The sequence below is a fragment of the Eumetopias jubatus genome, unplaced genomic scaffold (assembly GCF_037043125.1).
Source record: "Eumetopias jubatus isolate StellerSeaLion01/CBP00866 unplaced genomic scaffold, mEumJub1_p1.0 scaffold_12, whole genome shotgun sequence".
Taxonomy (NCBI): Eukaryota; Metazoa; Chordata; class Mammalia; order Carnivora; family Otariidae; genus Eumetopias; species Eumetopias jubatus.
Genome location: NW_028274818.1, coordinates 65,276,637 through 65,303,746, shown reverse-complemented (window position 1 = coordinate 65,303,746; position 27,110 = coordinate 65,276,637). Strand labels below are relative to the sequence as shown.

Here is a 27,110-nt window from a genome sequence, read left to right as displayed (position 1 = left end):
AGTGGAGACAGAGAGGCACTTACCTCTGTTTAAATAATGGATGAAAGGCATTCTTTTTTTTTTTTTTAAGATTTTATTTTTATTTATTTGACAGAGAGACAAAGAGACAGCGAGGGAGGGGACACAAGCAGGGGGAGTGGAGGAGGGAGAAGCAGGCTTCCCGCCGAGCAGGGAGCCCGATGCGGGGCTCGATCGATCCCAGGACCCCGGGATCATGACCTGAGCCGAAGGCAGACGCTCTATGACTGAGCCACCCAGGCGCCCCAGGGTGAAAGGCATTCTGTGGGTTTACAGCTGATTTGGTGAAATAGGTCAGTACCAGGTGCTGGCCAACTGCTGTTGCATTACAGACTGTCTTTAGGGAGGTGGGGGGTGGACTGTGAAAGCCCTCAGAGTAGAACCTTGACAGATGGTTTGAAGTCAGGATTTGTAGATTCCTGGGCACTGGCTAAAGGATTCACCTGAGGGTCAAGGAAGGATTGATAATAAGGTGGGTTGGGAAAGGACTCTGGATATGACTTCCATTTTTCTTTTTAAGTGGGAGTTATAATTCCTGTTTCTTTTGCTTCTTCCTTTTCTTCTGCAAGGAGGTTTGGGAAAGGGCTGTATGGCAGAGCCCTGAACCTGAAAACATTTGGTCCATGTGAATGCCACAGCAGAGGACGTTCTTAATGAGACAGGATGACCTGCTTTGTGGATAGCAGTAAGTTGTTCTCCTTCTTCAGACAGCCTGGTGATTGTTCAGAGGGCTCAAGAACAGAGCAACTGTGGGGAAGGGGTGGAGATAGGTTCCTGGAACTCAACAGTACAGTTGGCCTCACCATGGCCATGTGGCTTCTACTGGTACAGAGTGCCTGGTTTGCCACCAGTAGAGAGGGATCCTGAGTTCCCCCCAAATGGCAACACATCTTTGGGACCAGCCGGGCAACTGGTGTCAGGTTTTTATCGTAGACCCTTTTGTCATGGGAAGGGATCACTGATTTGTTCTTAACTGGAACTTTTCTTGCCGTTTGATTTGCCTTCTCTACTTGTGCTGCCATCTCTGAGACCTACTGACAGGCTTCTATAGACCTTATATGGTTGCCTCTGACCCTCACAGGAGAATTGAAGCAATGGGCTAAAACTTGTGGTTTGACTGCTGTTGACATACGCTGTCATTTGAGACAACTAATAACTTAGAGCTGTGTTTCTCAAACTTTTCAGTCTTAGAACCCTTTTATACTCTTAAATGAGAAGGATTTCATCAGGAGGGGCTTTAAAAAAGTTATTTAGAAAAAAAAAAAGTTATTTAGGACTCTGATTAGGTTTTACTCTGGGTAGGTTTTACTTATGTGGCTGTCTCTATTGATTATATTGCATAAAAAATTAAAATTGATACATTTTGAAATTATGTATTTAAACATAATTATTACATTTTAACAAAGTTTTTAGTGAAACAAACTATTTTCTGAAACAAAAGAACACTTAGAGAAGTTGCTTGTTTTACATTTTTGCATATCTCTTTAATGTCTGGCTTAATAGAAGACCTTTGGATTCTTATAACTGCTTCTACATTTAGTATATTGCAAAATATCATATAGCCTCTAGAAAACTCCGCTGTACACTCATGAGAGAATGAGAATAAAAAAAGCAGAAAAGGTGTTACTTTATTAAGAAAATAGTTTTGACTTCATGGGTATCCTGAAAGAGCTTTGGGGATTTCAGTGGTCTCTGGACCATATTTTGAGAACCATTGTTAGAAAACACTGGACATGTCTTTTTTTTTTTTTTTTAAAGATTTTATTTATTTATTTGAGAGAGAATGAGAGCACAAGCAGGGGAAGTGGCAGGCAGAGGGAGAGGGAGAAGCAGGCTTCCTGACAAGCCGGGAGCCTGATGTGGGCTCAATCCCAGGACCCTGGGATCATGATCTGAACAGAAGGCAGACACTTAACTGACTGAGCTATCCAGGTGCCCCTGGACACGTTTTTTTTATCATTTTGAGAGGCTGAAGTTTGTTCCTAGTATATGTTATGAACCAGTGAACAAATTTTGGTTCTGGTTTTCTCATAAGTCATATTGGGATCAGGAACCAAGGTATGGACTTAGTGCCGCCTGGTTAGGATGATTTAGTCAATTTTTGCTTCCCATCTTCTAACTCTAGGCTGGTTTTGGTTGTTTATGAGGTGGTTCCCCTGTATTGGATATGGCCAATACGGGATGGTGATTAGCTAGCTTACATTTACTTGTCACCACAATATATGACAATTGAATATTATTATTTGGTAGCTAATATTTATTATCACTTAGCAATACCAGGCATGATTTTAAGTGCTTTATTTTTATTACTTCACTTAATTCTCATTTCTCATAACAACCTGAAGAAAGTGTCTATTATGTTTCTTATAAACACAAATACAGAACATACATACACTTGTAGGAGTGCAATTTGATAGGACCTGTCAACTGAGCACTATGTTTTCTTGACCCTACTTGTGGAATTCTGACAAAAGTACAAATAACAGTGGCTGTACAAGGATATTTAGTATAGCAGTTTTATAATTAAAAAGGGAGAGAGAATTTTAATGTCCATTAATAGGGGACTGGTTAAGTTATGTAGCCATATTATAGAATAATGAACAGCTGTTCAGATGGAAGTAGATCCATTTTTACGGATTTGGATGGCTGTCTATGACACATTGCTAGGTGAATAAAGTTGTAGAACAATGTATATATTTTAAATAAATTTGTGTGTGTGTGTGTACTTGTGTGTATAGAAAAAGTTTGGAAGAACACCCCAGAATTCTAATATGATTACTTCTGGAGAATGGGACTTGGAGGAGGGAGGGAAGATATTCCTTTGTACCTTTTATATTTTGTATTTTTTCCCCCAATCAAGCGTGTATCCTTTTTTGTAATTAGAAATTTAAATAAACTTTGAGAAAGTCTTTCTTAGACTTTGTTTCATTTGAAATTGTATGAAATGGTGTGTGCTGCTTGGGATGAAGATGCCTTAGAAATGCTTGCCAGCTTAGGTCCATTTTTTCTTTTTTCTTTTTTTTAATTGTCAGTTGATTAGACTAAGTGAACCTCTTGATAGAAAGTTAGTTCATTGGCTGGCCAGTGGCTTTAGAATTTGAACTGAGAGAAGTAGAACTGTTCATAGTCCTCATGATAGTCTGCCTCTGCTCAAGCCTGGTATTTAACTTTTCCTTGGTATTCCTGAGACATCTCAGGATCCATTAATAACCTTTATTCATTTTCCCCTGTGAGCACACAAGATGACTCCATTTCTCAGCTTCCTTGCAGTTTGGGGCCCTGTGACTCATTTTTGGCCAATGGAGTGTGGGCTGGAGGTTAGACAAGCCATCTCTGGGTCTGCCATGAAACATCCTGTGCATTCTTCCTGCTCCCTCTTCCTTACCTTGAAGACTGGAGGCCATTGAGTGGAGTTGGAGAAACAAGCATGAGTCATGTTACGGAGGATAGCTGCTCTGGGGAATTGCATTTCATGCATCAGAGTTAGTGGGAGCTAGAGATAAACCTCTGTTGAGTTAAGTCACTTAGAGCAGCCCTTCTTGAACTTTAATGTGCAAATAAATCACTCAAAGGTTTTGTTCAAGTGTAGATTGTGATTCAGTAAGGTCTGGGTGGGTGAGATTCTGCATTTCTAACAAGCTAAAGCTGTTGGTTTGCTGATCACACATGAGTAGCAAAGACTTAAGAAAGGGGTAAATTAAATGACATATAGGGGTGTTTGGGTGGCTCAATTGGTTAAGCAACCTGAGCAACTTCGGCTCAGGTCATGATCCCAGGGTCCTGGGATGGAGCCCCAAGTCAGGCTTTTTGCTCAGCAGGGAGTCTGCTTCTTCCTCTCCCTCTGCCTGCCGCTCCCCCTGCTTGTGCTCTCTCTCTCTCTCTCTCTCTCTGTCAGATACATAAAAATGAAATCTTTTAAAAAAATAAATGACATATAGCCCACTGTAAGTACTTAGTAAAAGCACTTATCAAATGGATATTATAGCGTCCTGAAATAGCACTGAATATGACGAAAAGGAACTAGGGACTGTACATTAATAACCAAGTGTTAAATTATTCCTAAGTACATGTATACTCTTTCATGTATCATGGACTGTAGTTTCGTATTATATGTGCAGAAAGTACATGAAATCAGAACCTGAAGTTATTTTTATTTTTTATTTATTTTTTAAAGATTTTATTAGAGAGAGAATGAGAGAGAATACGAGAGGGAGATGGGTCAGAGGGAGAAGCAGACTCCCCACTGAGGAGGGAGCCCGATGGGGGACTCGATCCCGGGACTCCAGGATCATGACCTGAGCTGAAGGCAGTTGCTTAACCAACTGAGTCACCCAGGCGCTCCTATTTTTATTTATTTTGTTTTTTTTTAAGATTTTATTTATTTGACAGAGAGAGACACAGCGAGAGAGGGAACACAAGCAGGGGGAGTGGGAGAGGGAGAAGCAGGCTTCCCGCAGAGCAGGGAGCCCGATGTGGGGCTCGATCCCAGGACCCTGGGATCATGACCTGAGCCGAAGGCAGATGCTTAACGACTGAGCCACCCAGGTGCCCCTTTATTTTTTAAATATTTTATTTATTTATTGAGAGAGCAGAGAGCGCAAATCGGGAGAGGGACAGAGGGAGAAGGAGAAGAGACTGTGCTGAGCAGGGAGCCTGATGCAGGACTCGATCCCAGGACCCCGAGATCATGACCTGAGTTAAAGTTTTACTGACTGAGCCACCCAGGCGCCACAGAATCTGGAGTTGTTTTAAAGATCATTTTGAATATAAACCATGATTTGGCTGTTTGTAATTGTTGCATGCTTCTCTAGCTACTTTCCTGGAAAAGTAACCTCTTCCCATTATAATTAAATTTTTTTTAATACTTTTGGAAATAATTTCAAATTTACAGAAAAGTTGCAAGAATAAGAATGGGACAAAAAAATCTGCATACCTTTTACCCAGATTAACATTTGACATCATTTACACACTCTCCTCCCTTCCTCCCTTAAGCCCCCATCTTTATCCACATATACACACTTCTTTCTGAATATGTAAGTTCCATATATCCTGGTACTTTATCCTAAATACTTTAATATGTATTCCCAACAATTAGGAAAGTTATACATATCTCATTAAATTTATACATACTTCATAAAGTTATACATACTTCATTAAATTTAACATTACCATAATACTTTACTGTCTGTATTTCAGTTTTGTCAAGTGACCCAATGTCACTTGTTCTTCATAGCATTTTCCCCCCTTTTATTTTTATTTATTTATTTATTTTTAAAGATTTTATTTATTTGAGAGAATGAGAGAGAGAGTGCACAAGACGGGGGAGTGGGAGAGGGAGAAGCAGACTCCTTGCTGAGCAGGGAGCCTGATGCGGGACTTGATCCAGGGACTCCAGGATCATGACCTGAGCCGAAGGCAGTTGCGTAACCAACTGAGCCACCCAGGCGCTCTCCCCCCTTTTAATACAGGATCCAATCTAGGGGTCAAGTATCGTATTTAATTGTCTTATCTTTGGCCTTCTTTAATCTGGAACATTCTACAACTTTTCTTTGTCATATAACACTGACTTTCCTTTTCCTTTTCCTTCCCTTTCTGTTTTAATAGAACTTTCTCAATTTTGGGTTTATCTGATGTTTCTTCATGGTTAGATTCAGGTTATGTGTTCTCAGCTGTGATGTTACATGTGTTGATGTAACTTCAGTGTATCCCATTTGGAGGTCACAGTGTTTAGCTGCCTTTCATGGGTGGTGGTAATTGTGATCACCCGGTCAAGCTGTTGTCTTGTTTTCCCACTGTTCACAGTCCCTCATCTCCCAACTAATAATCTGTGGGAAGACATTTTAAGACCATGGACATATGTTGTTCATTAAAATTTCCTCTAGATTTAGAATCTATGGATGGTTCTTGATTGAATCTTTGGTATGATAAATGCTGGTTTTCCAACTACAGCACTCCCCCCACACTTAGCAGTTAGCATTCAGCTTAGCATTCTTTTTTTTTTTTAAAGATTTTATTTATTCATTTGCGAGAGAGACAGAGAGAGAACAAGCAGGGGGAGAGGCAGAGGGAGAGGGAGAAGCGGACTCCCCGCTGAGCAAGGAGCCCGAAGCGGAACTGGATCCCAGGACCCTGGTATCATGACCTGAGCCGAAGGCAGACGCTTAACCATCTGAGCCACCCAGGCGCCCTCAGCTTAGCATTCTACTGTAAGCAAGAGCCCATCCTTCTTCCTCATTATTTGTCTGTTTATTATCAGTATGGACTCATGAATTTCCACTTTTTTCCAGTGGTTTATAATTAGTTGTGTACTTATTTTGGTGCTCAGATTATCCCAGAATTTTTTAGTAGGAAAGCTTTGAAATTGGATCCTCTGTCCTGTAACATTTTTTTTTTTTTTAAAGCATTTCCTTACTTTGTTGCATAACAGATGTTCTGGGCTCATCCTGTAATTAGCCTTTCCCAATCCTGGAATCAGTATTTCTCTGAGGATTTCTGGGCTCTTTAGTGAGGAATAATATTAGACACAAAGATCTGTTGCCAGGTGTGCTCACTGTTACTGTGGTGTCTTGGCTCTTTGACCTTTGTAGCAAAGTAGGAAATATGCAGGTTCATGAAAATGTGCATACGTATATATGTATATACATACATGAGTTCACACCAACACTGCCAAGTCAGATTTGTCTCCTTAGGGTTCTTTCTTGCCTTTCCTTGTTCCATAATTATATTTTTTCTGCCTTGGTGGCACTCTTACTAACATCATCATCAACTTATTTACTCATTTATTCAATTCTGTACATCATCTAAAATTGTTTAAGAATTGCTTTGTCTACATATTACCAAAAAAGCCCCTATTAGTACAGAATAGTTTGCAATGTCCCCTTCCCTGCTACTCTGCTGAAGACTGAAGACTGAGAGTGTATAGGTAAATACGGTGCTCATTCTGTATTCTTTTTACCTTTAGTGTATTTAGTGGTATTAGTTCGCAGTACAATTGAGTTCATTTGTTTTACTTTGCTTTGTTTTAAGATTTTCTTCCCCATTCTTACTGATTTAATTTTACATTTGGAATATGTAGAACATTCACGTGCTTCGCAAACTTGAACTATAAAAAAGAGAAGTGTCAGCCCCTCCCATCTCCATACTGTTCCCCATTGCACCCTCCCCCCCTTGCAGGTAGCCATGGTCATCATTTTCTGCTTTATCTTCTCTCTCTCTTTTATTGGTAAAAATAAGCACATGTATGTGTTTTCTTATTTTCCGTTGATATACAAAAGGTAGCATACTGTATCTGCTCTTTTGTACTTGTTTTCTTCACTTAAAATATCTAGTGGAAATCACTCTGTATCGTATTTGTAGTGTCTTTTTCTTTTTTATAGCTCTATAATACTCTGTGTATGTGCCATAGTTTCTAATTTCCTCTGCTTGGCCATTTATGTAATTTCTAGTATTTTGCAATTGTGAATAATGCTGTAATGAATAATCACCTCGCACTTATGTATTTTTGTTTTGTTGCAGGTGTATATTCATGTAAATTCCTGGAAGTGGGAGTGCTAAGTCAAAGTGTCAATACCTATGTGGGGTGGTACCATTTTACATCTCTGCTAGCAATGTGGAAGAGTGCTTGTTTCCCTCAGCTTTGTAGAGTGAGTGTATGGTTAAGTCTTTGAATTTTTACCAGTCTGATGGGGCAAGAAGTGGTATCTCAGTATAGTTTCTTTCTTTTTTTCTTTTTTTAAGATTTTATTTATTTGACAGAGAAAGAGACAGTGAGAGAGGGAACACAAGCAAGGGGAGTAGGAGTGGGAGAAGCAGGCTTCCCACTGAGCAGGGAACCCGATGTGGGGCTTGATCCCAGGACCCTGGGATCATGACCTGAGCCGAAGGCAAACGCCTAATGACTGAGCCACCCAGGCGCCCCTCAGTATAGTTTCAATTTGAATTTAAGTTGTATTATCAGTAAGTTAAACATATTTTTTTTAAAACTTATTTATTTTTAAAAGACTATTATTTGAGAGAGTCAGCAAGTGAGAGAGAGCACGAGCAGTGGGGAGGAGCAGAGGGAGAAGAAGCAGAGTCCTACTGAGCAGGGAGCCCGACACGGGGTTCGATCCTGGGACTCTGGGATCATGACCTGAGCTGAAGGCAGAAGCTTAACTGAGCCACCCAGGCACCCCTATTTTATTTTTTAAAAGATTTTATTTATTTCAGAGAGAGCACAAGCGTGAGTAGGGGTAGGGGTAGAGGGAAAAGCAGACTCCCTGCCCAGCAAGGAGCCCGATGTGGGGCTTGATTCCAGGATCATGACCCGAGTCGAAGGCAGACACTTAACCGACTGAGCCACCCAGGTTCCCCGGTATGATCTAATTTGATCATTTTCTAAATGGCTATTAGTCCTGTCACTGTTTATTAAAAAGATGAGAGCAAATCACTGAGACAAAATCAGTGTTTGTATTATAGATCATATACTAATTGGCTCTGACTCTGGGCTTTCTACTCTGTTTCATTGGTCTGTATACTCATATACTTGTATCACACTATTTCAGTTACAGAGAATTAGAGAATTTAATATCTGGGAATACTCATGTCATCTTCAGATAATGTAATCTTGTTTCTTTTTCGATTTTTATGCCTCTCATTGTTCTTTCCAGGGTAATATACTCTGAGTAATGCCTCCAGAACAATGGTAAATAGTAGTGGAGGTAGTCGGCATTCTTGTAATGTTCGTGGTCTCCCTGGGGCTTACTTATTACATAAGGTTCTGGATTTAGGTCTGAGGGACATATATTTTATCATGTTAAGTGTATCCATCCGTTTCTATTTTCTCAAGAGTTTTTAATTAAGAATAGGTGTTGAATTCTGCCAAAGGTATTTTCATCATCTGTGGAGAGTCATGATTTTTTTTTGTCCTAGATTTATTAATGTCCCACTATAAATTTACTTGAGAGAGACTAGAGAACCAACTTGTATGTAAGTCTTCTTATATTTCAGTTTTGCTTGCTTAGGTAAAGAGCATCATTAAAATAAAACTGTGTTTCTGGTTAAGCGACTGCCTTTGGCTCAGGTCATGATCCTGGAGTCCCTGGATCGAGTCTTGCATTGGGCTCCCTGCTCGGCAGGGAGTCTGCTTCTCTCTCTGACCCTCCCCCCTCACATGTGCTCTCTCTCTCTCAGTCTCTCTCTCTCAAATAAATAAATAAAATCTTTAAAAAAACTGTTTCAATGCGAAATTTTAATCAGTGGGGTGTTTATGCAAATTATTCCCCCAACCCCAGTCTTGTCTAAAATTTTTAAGTTTAAGCAAATAAAGGTGAAGTTTTAAATTTAAGATGCTAATAGAATCATGGGATAGAGTGTTTGAATTGGATTGTATCTCAGAAACAGTCTAATCTGTAACTTTTGCATAACGAGTTTATTTTTTTAAATTAGTTTTTTTTTTTAAAGATTTTATTTATTTATTTGACAGAGAGACACAGCAAGAGAGGGAACAGAAGCAGGGGGAGTGGGTGAGGGAGAAGCAGGCCTTCCGCTGAGCAGGGAGCCCGATGCGGGGCTCGATCCCAGGACCCTGGGATCATGACCTGAGCCAAAGGCAGACGCTTAACGACTGAGCCACCCAGGTGCCCCACGAGTTTATTTTTTTAAAAGACATGTAGACAGTAAACAAAGTAAACAATCACATCTTCACTTCTATCCAGTATTATCTTTCCTAGAACTGTTCCATTAAGTTCCAGTCTCTAAACATCTTAAATTTCAATAATCGTCCTCTTCATCAGAGTCCATGACTTTTCTTCTGTTGAATTTAACTGTGGTTTTCTTTTCTGTTTTTTGGCTTACTTTTTCAAGGTTTTCTATTAAACCTTGTTCTGATACCTTCCCGCTTAGTTGTCCATATCTTGCCATCTGTATGAGGTAATTCTCTACTGCTTTAGTTTTTTCAGGCTTTACAAGTGCTAAGCTACTTAAATGGGCCCGGGCTGACTGATCCAGGACTTGGGCTAAGGTACTGTTTCTCATTTCTGCTTCCCTGTGTTTTGCTTCCTGTTGTGCAGCATCGCCAGGATCCCTATGCTTTGCCTGCAGTTTGGCCAGCCTCTGTTTCCTCAGAGCCTCCAGCTCCTCCTCCGCCATGGTGTGGCAGTCCAGGGTCAAGCCTAATCTGTAACTTTTGGACAAGAATAATCAATGGATGCTAAAATGAGTGGGTAAAAGTATGATCAGAAATAGTATTTACAGTGGTGTCTGGGTGGCTCGTCATTTAAGCATCAGCCTTGGGTCAGGTCATGATCTCAGGGTTCTGGGATCGAGCCCCGCATCGGGCTCCCTGCTCAGCTGGGAGTCTGCTTCTCCCTCTGCCCCTCCCCCTGCTTGAGCTTTCTCTCTCAAATAAGTAAATAAAATCTTAAAAAAAATAGATATTCACATAATTTTTAGTCTCCTTAGTAGATCCTTACTAAGTATAAGGGAAAAAATATAGTAAACTTCAACAGTAGATAAACTTGGCAGGCATCAGTTTAACCAGGTGAACAAAGGTAATAACTCTAATAATATGACATATTGACATGGTATACTTCCTGATACCCACTGAGCAGGACACAACATCCCTTCTCTGATGTATAGATATCAAAAATGTAACCTGAATTTAATCATGAGGAAACATCAGAGGAAACCAAATTGAGGGATAGTATACAATAACTAGGCATTACTCTGCAATTGAATCCAGGTGGTGAATGATAGATAGATTGAAGAACCTCTTCCAGATTAAAGGACACCAAGGAAGCATGAAAATTAAAGCATGCAAAGTATGTTCATGGATTAAAAATTGGACATTAGTGGGACAGTTGATGAAATTTGAATGAAGTCTATAGATTAGTTAATAATATTGAATCCCACTGTTAATTTGTTTTGCAGTTAATAAATTTATTAGATATGTTGAAGACTATACACTTACCAGATATTGCATTTTTTTTTTTAAGATTTTATTTATTTGTCAGAGAGAGCACAAGCAGGGGGTAGCGGCAGGCAGAGGGAGAAGCAGACTCCCTGCTGAACAAGGAGCCCGATGTGGGACTCGATCCCAGGATCCTGGGATCATGACCTGAGCTGAAGGCAGACACTTAACCCACGGAGCCACCCAGGCGTCCTGAGATTACATATTTTTGAGTAATCAAGAACTGTTAAAAAATGTACCTTATATTAGATGGTAAAGGAAGTTTCAACAAATCTGAAGTAATAGCAGCTTTGTTCTCTGATTACAATGCAATAAAATTAGAAATTATTAGATTCAATGCTAATTTTTTGATTTTGATAATTGTTCTTTGATTATGTAAGATGTAAGCATCATATGATGTCCTTGTGAAGGACAAATGGAATTCTTTATTTCTTGCAATTTTTGTTATCAATCTGAAATTATTTCAAAATGAGAAGTTAAAAGCAATTAAAAGTTTTATCTTTTTGAGATAGATAATGGGTGAAATGACAGACTGAGGTTTGCTTTAAAGTAATGTAGTTGGGAGGTATTGGTGAGGGTATAGTTTGTATAAGATTAGCCATGTGTTGATAATTTTTGAAGCTGGTTGATGAATGTGTAGCGTTCCATCATACTATTCTCTACTTTTGGGAATGTTTCAAACTCTCTATGACAAAACTAAAAGGAAAGAAAAGATAAAAGAACTGTCCTCAGGTGTCTGGTCATTCTTGACTAGTCATATTGAAGAATGAGGCACTAAAAAGTTTTAGGTTGAAAAAGAACAACTCTGGGTGTTTGTGCAGATTCTTGCCCAGTGGATGTCTATATATTTCGTCATTTGGTGTCTTCCAGCTGTCAGGGTTATTCTCTTGGACTGGTCAGTTTTTCTACAAAGAGCTTATATCTATTTGGGGTTGGATCAGAGAAGCAGAATCACTGAATGACAAAGGATAAGGATTACAGAGGTTAGACCTTACATAATTTGGGAATTGGTAAAGTTGCTGTTGTCTCTGAATTGTGTTGGCGCTGAAATCAGTGGAGCTGGCAGAAGGAGAAGCTGGATGTCACATTGGAGGTGGGGGGAAGCAAAAACACATTGGAATCCAGCCGGAAGTAATGAGGACAACTTGAAACCTGTGTCTATCTGTCACTGCCTTCCCCTCAATGACACCAGTGACCTGCAGAAATTGCTAATGCTCTTTGCCACAGAACTGTTCATGTACTGGGCCCCACAACTTGGAGAATGATTCAGGAAGAGATACCACGGGAGATGGAGGAGCAGAGGGCCTGGCTGCTAGCCCAGGCCAACAAGGCAAGCCATTAGGTAGTGACAGTATACACAGGCTGCAGCAGTACCTTGTACCCTACACAAGCCCTGCACACCCTACAGAAGAGGATGATGATGGTTGCTTCACTTCTGCCTTCCAAAGTGCACACATCTTTTTTGGCCAACCTTAATCCAGAGTCCTACAGAGAGGAAATTTTGGGAATTGTAGTTCTAGCTTGCTGTGTCAATAGACTACAGAAGACACTGCAGTTCATCCCTTGTCACACATGCATGCCTATTTAACCTTCCTTAACCATACTTGGCAATGATAGCAAGTTCATTCACCTAACCTGTGCACAACTGAAAGCACATGGTCATTCTCCAAGATCCATCTGTCTACGTTAGCCAAATCAAGTTAAATGAGGATGTGGGAGGAAGTCACCACCTTTGTATCTCTCACATCACTGATGGTGGCAGGAAGTCCTCCAGAAATGCAGTATTGGTTTTGGTTTACTGTTTAGGTAGGTAAAGGCAGTTCTAGTGGCTTCCGCATGCACTTTTATACCATGCTAGTCATTACTGTATGGGTAGGGAGTTAGAGGGGATTCTTTTTTTTATTTTTTATTTTATTATTATTTTTTAAATTTTATTTATTTATTTGAGAGAGAGAGAAACAGCATGAGAAGGGAGAGGGTCAGAGGGAGAAGCAGGCTCCCCGCTGAGCCGGGAGCCTGATGTGGGACTCGATCCCAGGACTCCGGGATCATGACCTGAGCCGAAGGCAGTCGCTTAACCAACTGAGCCACCCAGGCGCCCGGGGATTCTTTTTTTTAAGATTTTATTTATTTTAGAGAGAATCTCAAGCAGACTCCATGCTGAGCACTGAGCCCAAAGCAGGGCTAAATCCCATGACACAGATCATGACCTGAGCCGATATCAAGAGTCGGATGCCCTACTGACTGAGCCACCCAGGCGCCCCAAGAGAGGGGATTCTGTCAGTTGTTAAGGATGTCTGTTCCACCTGTGTGTTCCAGCAGAATTAACTGCACGGTGGATTTGGGACCTATTGGACCCACTTTCAGATAAATCTGAGCCAAATCTGCATTGATCCTCTGATTTCTGTAAGTTTGCTATTCCTGAAAGTTTGGACCAAAATGGTATTTTGAGTCTTCAGGAATTCACTCTAGTTCAGAGCCAGTATCTAGTAATCCTTCCAAGGGCTGCTTATGTCCTCTTCCCCAGTACAAACTCATCCTTAATAAATGGCTGTTGATCTCTTGGGAAGCCTAGGTGGGAAACTTATAGTATCCATATTTGGCTCTGTGGTAGAATTCTTCTTCTTTTTTTTTTTTTTTTAAAGATTTTATTTATTTATTTGAGAGAGAGAATGAGAGACAGAGAGCATGAGAGGGAGGAGGGTGAGAAGGAGAAGCAGACTCTGCTGAGCAGGGAGCCCGATGTGGGACTCGATCCCGGGACTCCAGGATCATGACCTGAGCCGAAGGCAGTCGCTTAACCAACTGAGCCACCCAGGCGCCCTGTGGTAGAATTCTTCTTAAGGGGATCCCTTCATTCCAGAGACTTGGTCTATGAAATGGCTCCAATCTGGGAATTGGTAGAGGAGCCACAACTTTACTTTTTTGGTGATTTAAATCATACTTTGAGTTTTTCCACTTAAACTAACTAAGACTTCAATAGATTACCCATCTGTTTCAGTTCTAGGGGCACTGATTTCTTAGCCAATGTCAGAGATCTCTGCAATTCAAACCTTTCTGGTTACTGTTTTGGCTGCCATTATGGTATTCATTCCCACCTTGTCTTTGGTAATTAAGTGCTGCCACTTGGTCCCTGCCAGCACAGGATCCGATCATCTGCTCAATTTAGGGAGTCAGTTTGATGGCAGGAGTTACCACTTTTATTCCTGGCCTATGAAGGGTAGCCATCCCAGAGCTCTTAAAGGAGGCCAGGGTTCCTCTCATGAATATATTTCTCTTAGCTTGGTGAATGGAATGTTTTCTGGATCCTCCCAGGGATATGGTTAAGGGTAAGCAGGTCTAACATATTGAGCCCACTCAGCATTCTGATATCCTTAAGCCATCAGGAAGACCTCAGTACCCAAAGAAGTTTAGATGTTTCACCTTCATTTAGTGTAGGTCACCTTTAGGTCCAGCTTTCAGTAAACCAACCAAGCAAACTGTTAGGCGTTCCTAGCTGCTTGAGCCAACCTGTTGAATCCACAATTTCTGCTTAGCACACCCATAGCAATAAATTCAGCCTAATCCAGCATTATCTTCCACCTGAATCCAACACTCCAACACTCTTAGGATCCTTTCCCATATGTGTTCCTCAAGTTTTTGTTGATATAAATTGGCAAAATCTTGCAATTCTTTTGGTGTGTAATGAATCTCCTAATGGGTTGCACTCTTTTTTTTTTTTCCAAAGATTTTATTCATCTGTCTGAGAGCATGCAGAAGCAGGGGTGGGGGCAGAGGGAGAGGGAGAAGCAGGTGTGGGGCTCAATCCCAGGACCCTGAAATCATGACCTCAGCCAAAGGCAGATGCCTAACCAACTGAGCCACCCAGGTGCCCGCAGTTTTTTTTTGTTTTTCTTTTTTAAGATTAATTTTAGAGAGCACATGCACAAGCAGTGGGGAGGGACAGAGGGAGAGGGAAAAATCTTAAGCAGACTCCCTGCTGAGGGTAGAGCCTGACTTGGGACTTGATCTCACAACCCTGAAATCATGACCTGAGCTGAAATCAAGAGTTGGATGTGTAACTGTGCCAATCCGGTGCCCCAATGGGTCGTAGTTTTCTGCTTTATTCTTTGGGATCTGCTAGGACTTAAGTCTGGTCATAGATCTAAAGCACTGAGAGATGGTGAAGGTAGTTCCACAGCAGGTCCTTCACAGGGCACTTACCATAGGGGGAAGACCATTGCAGGTTCTTTAGGCAAAGGGAGACCACCCTCTTCAGAGTGTTTTTAGTGGTATAGGAAATTCAACAGAATTTAGGAGTTCAAGGCATCAGGTTTCATGGGTTTGCATCCCAAATTTAGGGTCCCATTCCTTACCAATCAGTTTCCTAACTTTAAGAGTTAAAACATGAGTTTGGAAATGCAGTTTACATTATCCTCAGTTCTTGGTACACCAAGTGTGGTCTGGGGATCAGCAGCATCATTATCAATGGGAGCTTGTTAGCCTTGCAGAGTTTTGTGCTGCAGCACAAACTTATGGAATCAACATACATTTGCTGCTTATAATTTCAGGATATTTGGGGGCGCCTGGGTGGCTCAGTCGGTTAGGCGACTGCCTTCGGCTCAGGTCATGATCCCCGGGGTCCTGGGATCAAGCCCCATGTCCGGTTCCCTGCTAAGTGGAGAGTCTGCTTCTCCCTCTCCCTCTACCTGCCTCTCTGCCTACTTGTGCTCTCTTTCTGTCAAATAAATAAATAAAATCTTAAAAAAAAAATAAAATAATTTCAGGATATTTGTGTAACTTGTGTATTTACATTAAATGGATGAATGGGTTTCTGTAAGTGTTTAGTTCTCAGCAGTCCAGGTATTTGATAAATATTTCCTTTGATTTTTTTTTTGGATGCTATGATTTGGTTTCATATTTAATTCTGTAAATGCTACATCTAAAATTTTTGTCTATTAAGTTTTAGATGATTTCCCCTTTCCATTTGGGGGTTCCCCATTTAGACTCTAAATTAGATGTGATGCTCCCTCTGGTGGACAATGGGGTTAAAAGCACACAGACATTTTTCAGTATAGTTACTTTGTTTTCAGCTATTAAAACTCAGTTTCTCAGAGTGATCATCTTCATGAACGTCCTTTCCAAACTATTCTCAACTTCTGACATTTACCATAGCTTTTGTTTTGAATTTGAACCAGAAAATCAAAATTTTGTCATAAATATCTATATAAAACTCACCATAATGAGAGAACAACTGGGCAAATTGATGTGGTAACAGTGCCTTAATAATGACTACGTTATTCACGTTAAAAGCAAAAACTCATGTTTGAAACTAGTAGTCAATTGAATTTGTGACGATTTGGGGGAGAATTGTGCCTATCGATCTATATTTACAATGGGATTTATTACTACAAAATATTTTATACTGTGAACCCCCCTTAAATTTTGAATAGGGGTGCCTGGGTGGCTCAGTCGTTAAGCGTCTGCCTTCGGCTCAGGTCTTGATCCCGGGGTTCTGGGATCGAGCCCCGCATTGGGCTCCCTGCTCGGCAGGAAGCCTGCTTCTCCCACTCCCCCTGCTTGTGTTCCTGCTCTCACTATCTCTCTGTCAAATAAATAAAATATTAAAAAAAATTTTCTTGTAATAATTACTTGTTAGGATAAAAATAATAAATGTGATTGTGTGGAATAACCTTGTCTATTCTGTCTTGTTCTAATCTTAGAACTCAAATGGTTGCTTTCGCCGCAGCTAGCTATATTTCTGAACAGTTCCTGAAAAGGCACATAACCCATTTGATAAACATCTTAGTTTATTTTAGAAGTAAAAATTGAGGGGAACCTGGGTGGCTTAGTTGGTTAAGCATTGGAGTCTTGATCTCAGCTCAGGTGTTGTGAGTTCGAGCCCTGCTTTGGGCCCTGTGCCGGGCATGGAGCCTACATTTAAAGTCGACAAAGTCATTATTGTTTAAATACAGTAAAATAAAAAAGTATCCTTTTTAAAGTTAACTTGTTGCCATTTTATTTTACACATGGCCTATTCATGTTTAATTTTGAGCATTTAAGGGTATTTATAGTTCTAGGTTAATAGTGATTTTTTAAAAAGATTTTATCTATTTATTTGATAGGGAGAGAGAGAGAGCACAAGCAGGGGGATCGGCAGACGGGGAGATGAGAAGCAGGCTCCCCGCTGAGCAGGGAGCCTAATGCAGGGCTAGATCCCAGGACCTGGCATCATGACCCGAGCTGAAGGCAGACCCGACTGAGCTACCCCCTCTGACTTTTTTATTCATTAGTTCGGTTGAGAATCATAATGTTAGGAAGTACCCTGTTTTTTATTGTTTTGGTTTTGTTGTTAGTCTTTGAGTCAAAAATAACCAAATGAGGGGGAAAAGTTTGATCAATAGATATAACTTCATAAAAGTAAAAAATATCTGTATGTCAAAGAACTGACTTAAATGGAGAAGCCAAGAAACTGAGGAAAATATTTGCAACATAAAAGGGCACATATCCTTAATACATAGAAATCATTTATAACTTGAAAGAAAACAGCTTACTTACGAAGGACTCCCTGCTTTCTGGGACTTTTTTCCTCTTTGTATAGTTCTGATCTTTAGATTTTTGTAACCTGAGAGAGATTCTCTTCTGATTCATTGGTTCTCAATGTTGGCTACACTTGGAAGCACCTGGGGAGCGTTAAAAAATACTAGTGCAAGGTTCCCACCCAGAGATCTGATTTAATTGGTTCAGAGTGTGCTTGAATGTGGAAATTTTAAAAGCTCCCTAGGTTATTTTAATGTGCAGTCTGGTTTGACAATGATTATCTTTCTTTTTCATCCTAATTGACCCCCTCCTTTGCAACTTTATATTCAAGGGCTAAGGTGAACTTGCTACAGCTGGGTTTGTTCAGGCTACTTATGATACCCGTAAATAGTTCTGCATGTTGAATTTCAAACTGGACATTCACATTAACATGTTCTGTTCACATTTAAATGACTGTCATATGTAGGGCAGGCACATATTAAATCAAATTTTTAATTGGAATAGTTGTGATGTTTCTCACAAATTTGATATCAAAATTTAATTTTTTTTGATTTTTTAATTTTATTTTATGTTAATAACCATACATTACATCATTAGTTTTTTTTGTTATTATGTTATATTAATCACCATACATTGCATCATTAGTTTTTGATGTAGGGTTCCATGATTCATTGCACATAACACCCAGTGCTCCATTCAGTACATGCCCTCTTTAATACCCAACACCAGGCTAACCCATCCCTCCCCAGAACCCTCAGTTTGTTTCTCAGAGTCCATAGTCCCACATGGTTCATCTGCCCCTCCAATTTCCCCCCCTTCATTTTTCCCTTCCTACTATTTTCTTTTTTTTAACATATAAATAGCATTATTTACTTCAGAGGTACAGGTCTGTGATTGAACAGTCTTACACAATTCACAGCGCTCACCATAGCACATATCCTCCCAATGTCTATCACCCAGCCACCCCATCCCTCCTACCCCCCACCACTCCAGCAACCCTTAGTTTGTTTCCTGAGATTAAGAATTCCTCATATCAGTGAGGTCATATGATACATGTCTTTCTCTGATTGACTTATTTTGCTCAGCATAATACCCTCCAGTTACATCCACGTTGTTGCAGATGGCAAGATTTCATTCCTTTTGATGGCTGCATAATATTCCTGTGTGTGTGTGTGTGTGTGTGTGTGTGTGTGTGTGTGTACCACATCTTCTTTATCCATTCATCTGTCGATGGACATCTTGGCTCTTTCCATAGTTTGGCTAGTGTGGACACTGCTGCTATAAACATCGGGGTGCATGTACCCCTTCGGATCCCTACATTTGTCTCTTTAGGGTAAATACCCAGTACTGCAATTGCTGGGTCATATGGTAGCACTATATTCAACTTTTTGAGGAACCTCCATACTGTTTTCCAGAGTGGCTGCACCAGCTTGCATTCCCAACAACAGTGTAAGAGGGTTCCCCTTTCTCCGCATCCCCGCCAATATTTGTCGTTTCCTGACGTTTTAATTTTAGCCATTCTGACTGGTGTGAGGTGGTATCTTATTGAGGTTTTGATTTGTATTTCCCTGATGTCGAGCGATGTTGAGCACTTTTTCATGTGTCTGTTGGCCATTTGGATGTCTTCTTTGCAGAAATGACTGTTCATGTCTTCTGCCCATTTCTTGATTGGATTATTTGTTCTTTGGGTGTTGAGTTTGATCAGTTTTTTATAGATTTTGGATACTAGCCCTTTATCTGATATGTCATTTGCAAATATTTTCTCCCATTCTGTTGGTTGTCTTTTGGTTTTGTTGATTGTTTCCTTTGCTGTGCAAAAGCTTTTTATCTTGATGAAGTCCCAATAGTTCATTTTTGCCCTTGCTCCGCTTGCCTTTGGTGGTTTCCAGGAAGAAGTTGCGGCTGAGGTCGAAGAGATTGCTGCCTGTGTTCTCCTTTTGATGGAGTCCTGTCTCACATTTAGGTCTTTCACCCATTTTGAGTCTATTTTTGTGTGTGGTTTAAGGAAATGGTCCAGTTTCATTCTTCTGGATGTGGCTGTCCAATTTTCCCAACACCATTTGTTGAAGAGACTGCTTTTTTCCATTGGACATTCTTTCCTGCTTTGTCGAAGATTAGTTGACCATAGAGTCGAGGGTCCATTTCTGGGCTCTGTATTCTGTTCCATTGATCTATGTGTTTGTTTGTGTGCCAGTACCATACTGTCTTGATGATTACAGCTTTGTAATGGAGCTTGAAGTCTGGAATTGTGATGCCACCAGCTTTGCTTTTCTTTTTCAACATTTCTCTGGCTATTCGGGGTCTTTTCTGGTTCCATACAAATTTTAGGATTATTCAATTTCTTTGAAAAAAATGGATGGTATTTTGATAGGGATTGCATTGAATGTGTAGATTGCTCCAGGTAGCCTTGACATCTTCACAATATTTGTTCTTCCAATCCATGAGTATGGAACGTTTTTCCATTTCTTTGTCTTCCTCAATTTCTTTCATGAGCATTTTATAGTTTTCTGCGTACAGATTCTTTGCCTCTTTGGTTAGATTTATTCCTAGGTATCTTACGGTTTTGGGTGCAATTGTAAAGGGATCAACTCCTTAGTTTCTCTTTCTTCTGTCTTGTTGTTGGTGTATAGGAATGCCACTGATTTCTGTGCATTGATTTTATATCCTGCCACTTGACTGAATTCCTGTATGAGTTCTAGCAGTTTTGGGGTGGAGTCTTTTGGGTTTTCCACATAAAGTATATCATCTGCAAAGAGTGAGAGTTTGACTTCTTCTTTGCCGATTTGGATGCCTTTGATTTCTTTTTGTCGTCTGATTCCTGTGGCTAGGACTTCTAGTACTATGTTGAATAGCAGTCGTGATAGCGGACATCCCTGCCGTGTTCCTGACCTTAGGGGGAAACGCTCTCAGTTTTTCCACATTGAGAATGATATTCGCTGTAGGTTTTTCATAGATGGCTTTATGATACTGAGGTATGTACCTACCCTCTATCCTTATACTCTGAAGAGTTTTGATCAAGAAAGGATGCTGTACTTTGTCAAATGCTTTTTATGCATCTATTGAGGGGATCTTATGGTTCTTGTTCTTTCTTTTATTAATGTATTGTATCACATTGATTGATTTGTGGATGTTGAACCAACCTTGCAGCCCAGGAATAAATCCCACTTGGTTTTGGTGAATAATCCTTTTAATGTACTGTTGGATCCTATTGGCTAGTATTTTGGTGAGAATTTTTGCATCCGTGTTCATCAGGGATATTGGTCTGTAATTCTCCTTTTTGATGGGTCTTTGGTTTTGGGATCAAGGTGATGGTGGCCTCTTAAAATGAGTTTGGAAGTTTTCCTTCCATTTATATTTTTTGGAATAGTTTCAGAAGAATAGGTATTAATTTTTCTTTAAATGTTTGGTTAGAATTCCCCTGGGAAGCCATCTGGCCCTGGGCTCTTGTTTCTTGGGAGATTTTTGATTACTGCCTTCAATTTCCTTAGTGGTTATAGGTCTGTTCAGGTTTTCTGTTTCTTCCTGGTTCAGTTTCGGTAGTTTATACATCTCTAGGAATGCATCCATTTCTTCCAGGTTATCTAATTTCCTGGCATATAGTTGCTCATAATATGTTCTTATAATTGTATTTCTTTGGTGTTGGTTGTGATCTCTTTCATTCGTGATTTTATTTATTTGGGTCCTTTCTCTTTTCTTTTTGATAAATCTGGCCAGGGGTTTATCAGTCTTATTAATTCTTTCAAAGAACCAGCTCCTAGTTTCGTTGATCTGTTCTACTGTTCTTTTGGTTTCTATTTCATTGATTTCTGCTCTGATCTTTATTATTTTTCTTCTCCTGCTGGATTTAGGCTTTATTTGCTGTTATTTCTCCAGCTCCTTTAGGTGTAGGGTTAGGTTGTATACTTGAGACCTTTCTTGTTTCTTGAGAAAGGCTTGTATTGCTATATACTTTCCTCTTAGGACTGCCTTTGCTGCATCCCAAAGATTTTGAATAGTTGTGTTTTCATTTTCATTGGTTTCCATGAATTTTTAAAATTCTTCTTTAATTTCCTGGTTGACCCATTCATTCTTTAGTAGGATGCACTTTAGCCTCCATGTATTTGAGTTCTTTCCAACTTTCCTCTTGTGATTGAGTTCTGGTTTCAAAGCATGGTCCGAAAATATGCAGGCAATGATCCCAATCTTTTGGTACCGGTGGAGACCTGATTTGTGACCTAGGGTGTGATCTATTCTGGAGAATGTTCCATGGGCACTAGAGAAGAATGTGTATTCTGTTGCTTTGGAATGGAATGTTCTGAATATATCTGTGAAGTCCATTTGGTCCATTGTGTCATTTATTTATTTTTTTTAAGTTTTTTTTTTTAATTCATTTGAGACAGGGATAGAGAGAGAACATGGGGAGGGGGAGAAGCAGGCTCCCCACTGAGCAGGGAGTCTCATGGGGCTCCATCCCAGGACCCTGGGATCATGACCTGAGCCAAAGGCAGACGCTTAACCATCTGAGCCACCCAGGCGCCCCCAGTGTGTCTTTTAAAGTCTTTATTTCCTTGTTGATCTTTTGCTTAGGTGATCTGTGCATTTCAGTGAGGGGGTTGTTAAAGTCCCCTACTATTATTTCATTGTTGTCGATGTGTTTCTTTGCTTTTGTTATTAATTGGCTTATATAATTTGCTGCTCCCATGTTAGGGGCATAGATATTTACAATTGTTAGATCTTCTTGTTGGATAGACCCTTTAGGATATAGTGTCCTTCCTCATCTCTTATTATAGTGTTTGGTTTAAAATCTAATTTGTCTGATATAAGGATTGCCACCCCAGCTTTCTTTTGGTGTCCATTAGCATGGTAAATCGTTTTCCACCCCCTCACTTTCAATCTGGGGGTGTCTTTGGGTCTAAAATGAGTCTCTTGCGGACAGCATATCGATGGGTCTTGTTTTTTTATCCAATCTGCTATCCTGTGTCTTTTGATTGGGGCATTTAGCCCATTTACATTCAGGGTAACTATTGAAAAATATGAATTTAGTGCCATCGTATTGCCTGTAAGGTGACTGTTACTGTATATTGTCTGTGTTCCTTTCTGGTCTCTGTTACTTTTAGGCTCTCTCCTTGCTTAGAGGACCCCTTTCAATATTTCTTGTAGGGCTGTTTCTGTGTTTGCAAATTCCTTTAGTTTTTGTTTGTCCTGGAAGGTTTTTACCTCTCCTTCTATTTTCAATGACAGTCTAGCTGGATATAGTATTCTTGGCTGTGTATTTTTCTCATTTAGTGCTCTGGTTATATCATGCCAGTCCTTTCTGGCCTGCCCGGTCTCTGTGAATAGGTCTGTTGCCAATCTAATGTTTCTACCATTGTAGGTTACAGATCTCTTGTCCCGAGCTGCTTTCAGGATTTTCTCTTTGTCTCTGAGACTCTTTAGTTTTACTATTAGATGTTGGAGTGTTGAATTATTTTTATTGATTTTGAGGGGGGTTCTCTGTGCCTCCTGGGTTTTGATGCCTGTTTCCTCCAGGCATCAAAATAGGGAAGTTCTCTGCTATAATTTGCTCCAATGTACCTTCTGCCCCTCTCTCTCTTTCTTCTTCTGGGATCCCAATTATTCTAATATTGTTTCGTCTTATGGTATCGCTTATCTCTCGAATTCTGCCCTCGTGATCCAGTGGTTGTTTCTCTCTCTTTTTCTCAGCTTCTTTATTTTCCATCATTTGGTCTTCTATATCACTAATTCTCTCTTCTGCCTCATTTATCCTAGCAGTTAGAGCCTCCATTTTTGATTGCACCTCATTAATAGCCTTTTTGATTTAGACTTGGTTAGATTTTAGTTCTTTTATTTCTCCAGAAAGGTTTTCTCTAATAACTTCCACGATTTTTTCAAGCCCAGCTAGTATCTTTATAATCGTCATTCTGAACTCTAGTTCTGACATCTTACTAATGTCCGTATTTGTTAGGTCCTTGGCCGTCAGTACTGCCTCTTGTTCTTTTTTTTGAGGTGATTTTTTCCATCTTGTCATTTTGTCCAAAGGAGAATAGATGAATGAGAGAACAAAATGGTAACAGGGTAACAGTGACCCCAGAAAAATATACACTAAACAAAATAGAAGAGACCTGAAATCAGGGGAAAAGAAAGGGAAAGAAAGAAAAAAGAAAGAAAAAGAAAAAGATTTTAAAAAAAAGTATATGATCAAATATGATCAGGCTGGTGAATAGATCAATGCCACACACTAGATTTTGGGCATATTTTGGTCTGTTAGAAGAAACTGCCTCCCAAAATTTTAAAGAAGGGAAAGCTTATATATGTACAAAAATAAGGGTAGATACGATGAAGGGATGGAATATTACTGTAAAGATGAACATTATAAAAGATTTTATAAAAGGAATTGATAAGTTGGTTGAAAAAAGAAAAGGGAAATTAAAAAATAAAAAAGGGAGAGAATGTGATCAGGGAGGAGACTAGAACAAAGCCATACACTAGAGATTTAGGGTATGTTTTAGTCTGTTAGATGAAACTGTATCCCAAAATTTTAAAGAGAGAGCAACTTATATATATACCAAAAATAAGGTTAACTACTATGAAGGGGTAGAATATGACTCTAAAAATGAAAAATAAAAAAGATTTTTTTAATAGATTTTATTTATTTATTCATGAGAGACAGAGGGAGAGAGAGAGAGAGAAGCAGAGGGAGAAGCAGGCTCCCAAGGAGCAGGGAGCCTGATGCGGGACTCGATCCCAGGACCCTGGGATCATGACCTGAGCCAAAGGCAGATGCTGAACCATCTGAGCCACCCAGGCGCCCAATAAAAAAGATTTTTTTAAATAGTTTTTTTTTTTAAAGATTTTATTTATTTATTTGAGAGAGAGAGAATGAGAGACAGAGAGCACGAGAGGGAAGAGGGTCAGAGGGAGAAGCAGACTCCCTGCTGAGCAAGGAGCCCGATGCGGGACTCGATCCTGGGACTCCAGGATCATGACCTGAGCTGAAGGCAGTCGCTTAACCAACTGAGCCACCCAGGCGCCCCCAATAAAAAAGATTTTTAAAAAAGATTTTTAAAAAAGATTTTTAAAAAAGATTTTTAAGAAAGGGATTGGTTGAAAAAGGGGAAAAGAAAAATTTAAAAAAAAGAAAAAAGAAAATTAAAAAAAACTTAACTTTGAAAGACTAAAGAATCAGGGGGAGAAAAGCCATGAATTCTATGTGCAGTATTCCCCTGGCGCGGGAGTTCAGCCGTTCTCATTGATCAGTAAACTTGGTCTTGGCTGGCTGTTCGTGCTGATCATCTGGGGGAGGGGCCTGTTGCCGTGGTTCCCAGATGTCTTTGCCGGAGGCAGAATTGCCCCGCCCTTGCCGGTCCAGGCCAAGTAATCTGCTCAGGTTTGCTCTCCGGAGCTTTTGTTCCCTGCAAGCTTTCCGAACGGCTTTGGAGGACGAGAATGCAAATGGCGGCCTCCCAATCCGCCCCAGAGGAGCCGAGAACTCGGGGACCCGCTCCTCAGTGTGCCCCCAGAGAAAAGCAGTCAATCACTCCCGTCTCCCCGGCCTCCAGCTGGACTCTGTGCTCACCCGGCCTGTGACCAAGCATTTCTATCTCTGGCACCCGACTCGGTGTGGAGTCTCCAAACCCAGCAGATCCCTGCCGTGTGCTCCCGCGCCACTCCTCCCGGGGAAGGATGCGGAGTCTCCCCAGATCTGCCACTTGTTGGGTCCCTGCTGGAAGAGCAGTGGCCCGACTGTGCCGTGGATCATGGTTTATGGCAACCCTGAGCTGAGAGCCCCCGCCTCGGCTCCATCTCTGCAGCCGGCTTCCCGGCTCCAATACCTGAGAGCTCTGACGCATCCGGCACTCCCGGTCTTTCTGTGACCCTGAGGGTCCTGAGACCACACTGTCCCAGCAAGGGTTCCACTCCCTGCTTAGCCACTGGAGCACCTTCCCTCAGCGGAGCTGACTTCTAAAAGTTCCGATTTTGTGCCCCGCTGCTCTGTCACTTGCTGGTAGTGGCCGACGGAGGCCCCCTCTCCCGCGGTCTTTCTTCCCGAATGTCACCTCGGATTCACTTCTCTGCATGTCCTACCTTCCAGAAAGTGGTCGATTTTCTGTTCAGAGTTGCTGCTGTTCTTTTCTTCGATCTCCTGTTGAGTTCGTAGGTGTTCAGAATGGTTTGATCCCTATCTGGCTTAATTCCTGGGACCAGACGAAATCTAGGTCTCCTACTCCTCCACCATCTTGATCCTTACCAAAATTTAATTCTTACTAGCATTTTTCAGTTACTGTGTTTACCCTTTGTTAGGAAGCAGGTGTTAACTAGAAAGATTTATGTTGTACAGGTGATCAAGAATAGAATGCTTAGATATTTAAGTAATGGTTTCTCTGGGCAATTTAATTTCAATTTTTTTTCTACTGAATAAGAGATACTTTGTTTAGGTGCTGAAATCGTAACCACCTTACAGAAGACTTAGCGTGTATGAATAAGTTGGTTTTCACTTTTTGTGAAAGTTTACTTGCAGAATTTTGAAAAATATCCAGATTTCTGGGCCACATCTTTAAACTCTACAGGTGAGTCTGATGCATAGTCTGAGTTGAGAACCATTGGGTATGAAAAAAAACAGGATAAAGTGAAAATCATTGGCACAGTTAATGACTGTGGGACTAATGTGGACATGTATATAGATTCTCTGGTAGACCATTTGACTGTATCAGAGTGTTGTTTATGTTATAGGGAAGGTTATAAGAGGTAAGGCTGGAATAGATTGTGGAATACGGAGGCCTTGACGACCAGGCTAAAGAATGTGAACCTCAGGAGCACCTGGGTGGCTCACTCAGTTGGTTAAGTGTCTGCATTCTGCTCAGGTCATGATCCCGGGGTCCTGGGATGGAACCCTGCATCGGGTTTCCTGCTCCTCGGGGAGTCTGCTTCTCCCTCTGCACCCCCTCTCCCGCTCGTGCTCTCTCTCTCAAATGAATAAAAATCTTTAAAGAGAATGTGAATTTTATTTTGTAGGTATTGAGCGCATAATAATTTTGAGTAGCAGTACAAAGTGCACGGAATTCTTGGAGATTAGTGCAGCAATATGATTTTGTGAACGTGCTTGAGGAGAGATGTGGGAAGACTGAAGATGGGGATTCCAGTTAAGAGAGAATTTTCTTTGTTCTGGGTGTGAAGCAGGGAAGGCCTGAGTTAGGGAGATGGCGGTAGCCCAAAAAGAAGATATGTCATTTGAGAGAAGAGTTGACCCAATTCACTGAGTGATTGATTATCAGGTGAGAAAGGAGTGAAGGATGAGTGTGGGGTTTTGAGCTTGAATTGTTGGAATAATGGTGATATTATGCTGTTTGAAGCCATTGTTGTGGGTGAGATCTCCAGGCACTGGTGAGGATCCAGCTTAAGGAAAGTCATGTCTCAGGACTGGGAGACAGAAAGCTTTTAATTAAGTTAATTTCCCCCCCTTTTTTTGGCAGAGGTTTTACTGTTTAGGTGAGTAAGGTAAGTAATTTAATTTGTGGAGCCTCAATTTTACCTGTTTTGAAATGAAGGGACTGATTGGTTTCCGGCATCCTTTTTAAGCTTTTCTATCATTTCTATATTTCCTGCCTCCTCCTCCTCCTCCTTTTTTGTAACAGTTTGAGATAAAATT

General features: G+C 40.6%; 1 protein-coding gene and 1 pseudogene across 1 annotated transcript in view; one reads left to right on the top strand and one right to left on the bottom strand.

Annotated features, from left to right (window-relative positions):
- Positions 1 to 27,110, top strand: part of SMYD3 (SET and MYND domain containing 3) — a 708,338-nt gene that overhangs the window by 6,819 nt on the left and 674,409 nt on the right. The window lies entirely within an intron of this gene.
- Positions 9,739 to 10,146, bottom strand: LOC114215743 (programmed cell death protein 5 pseudogene; annotated as a pseudogene).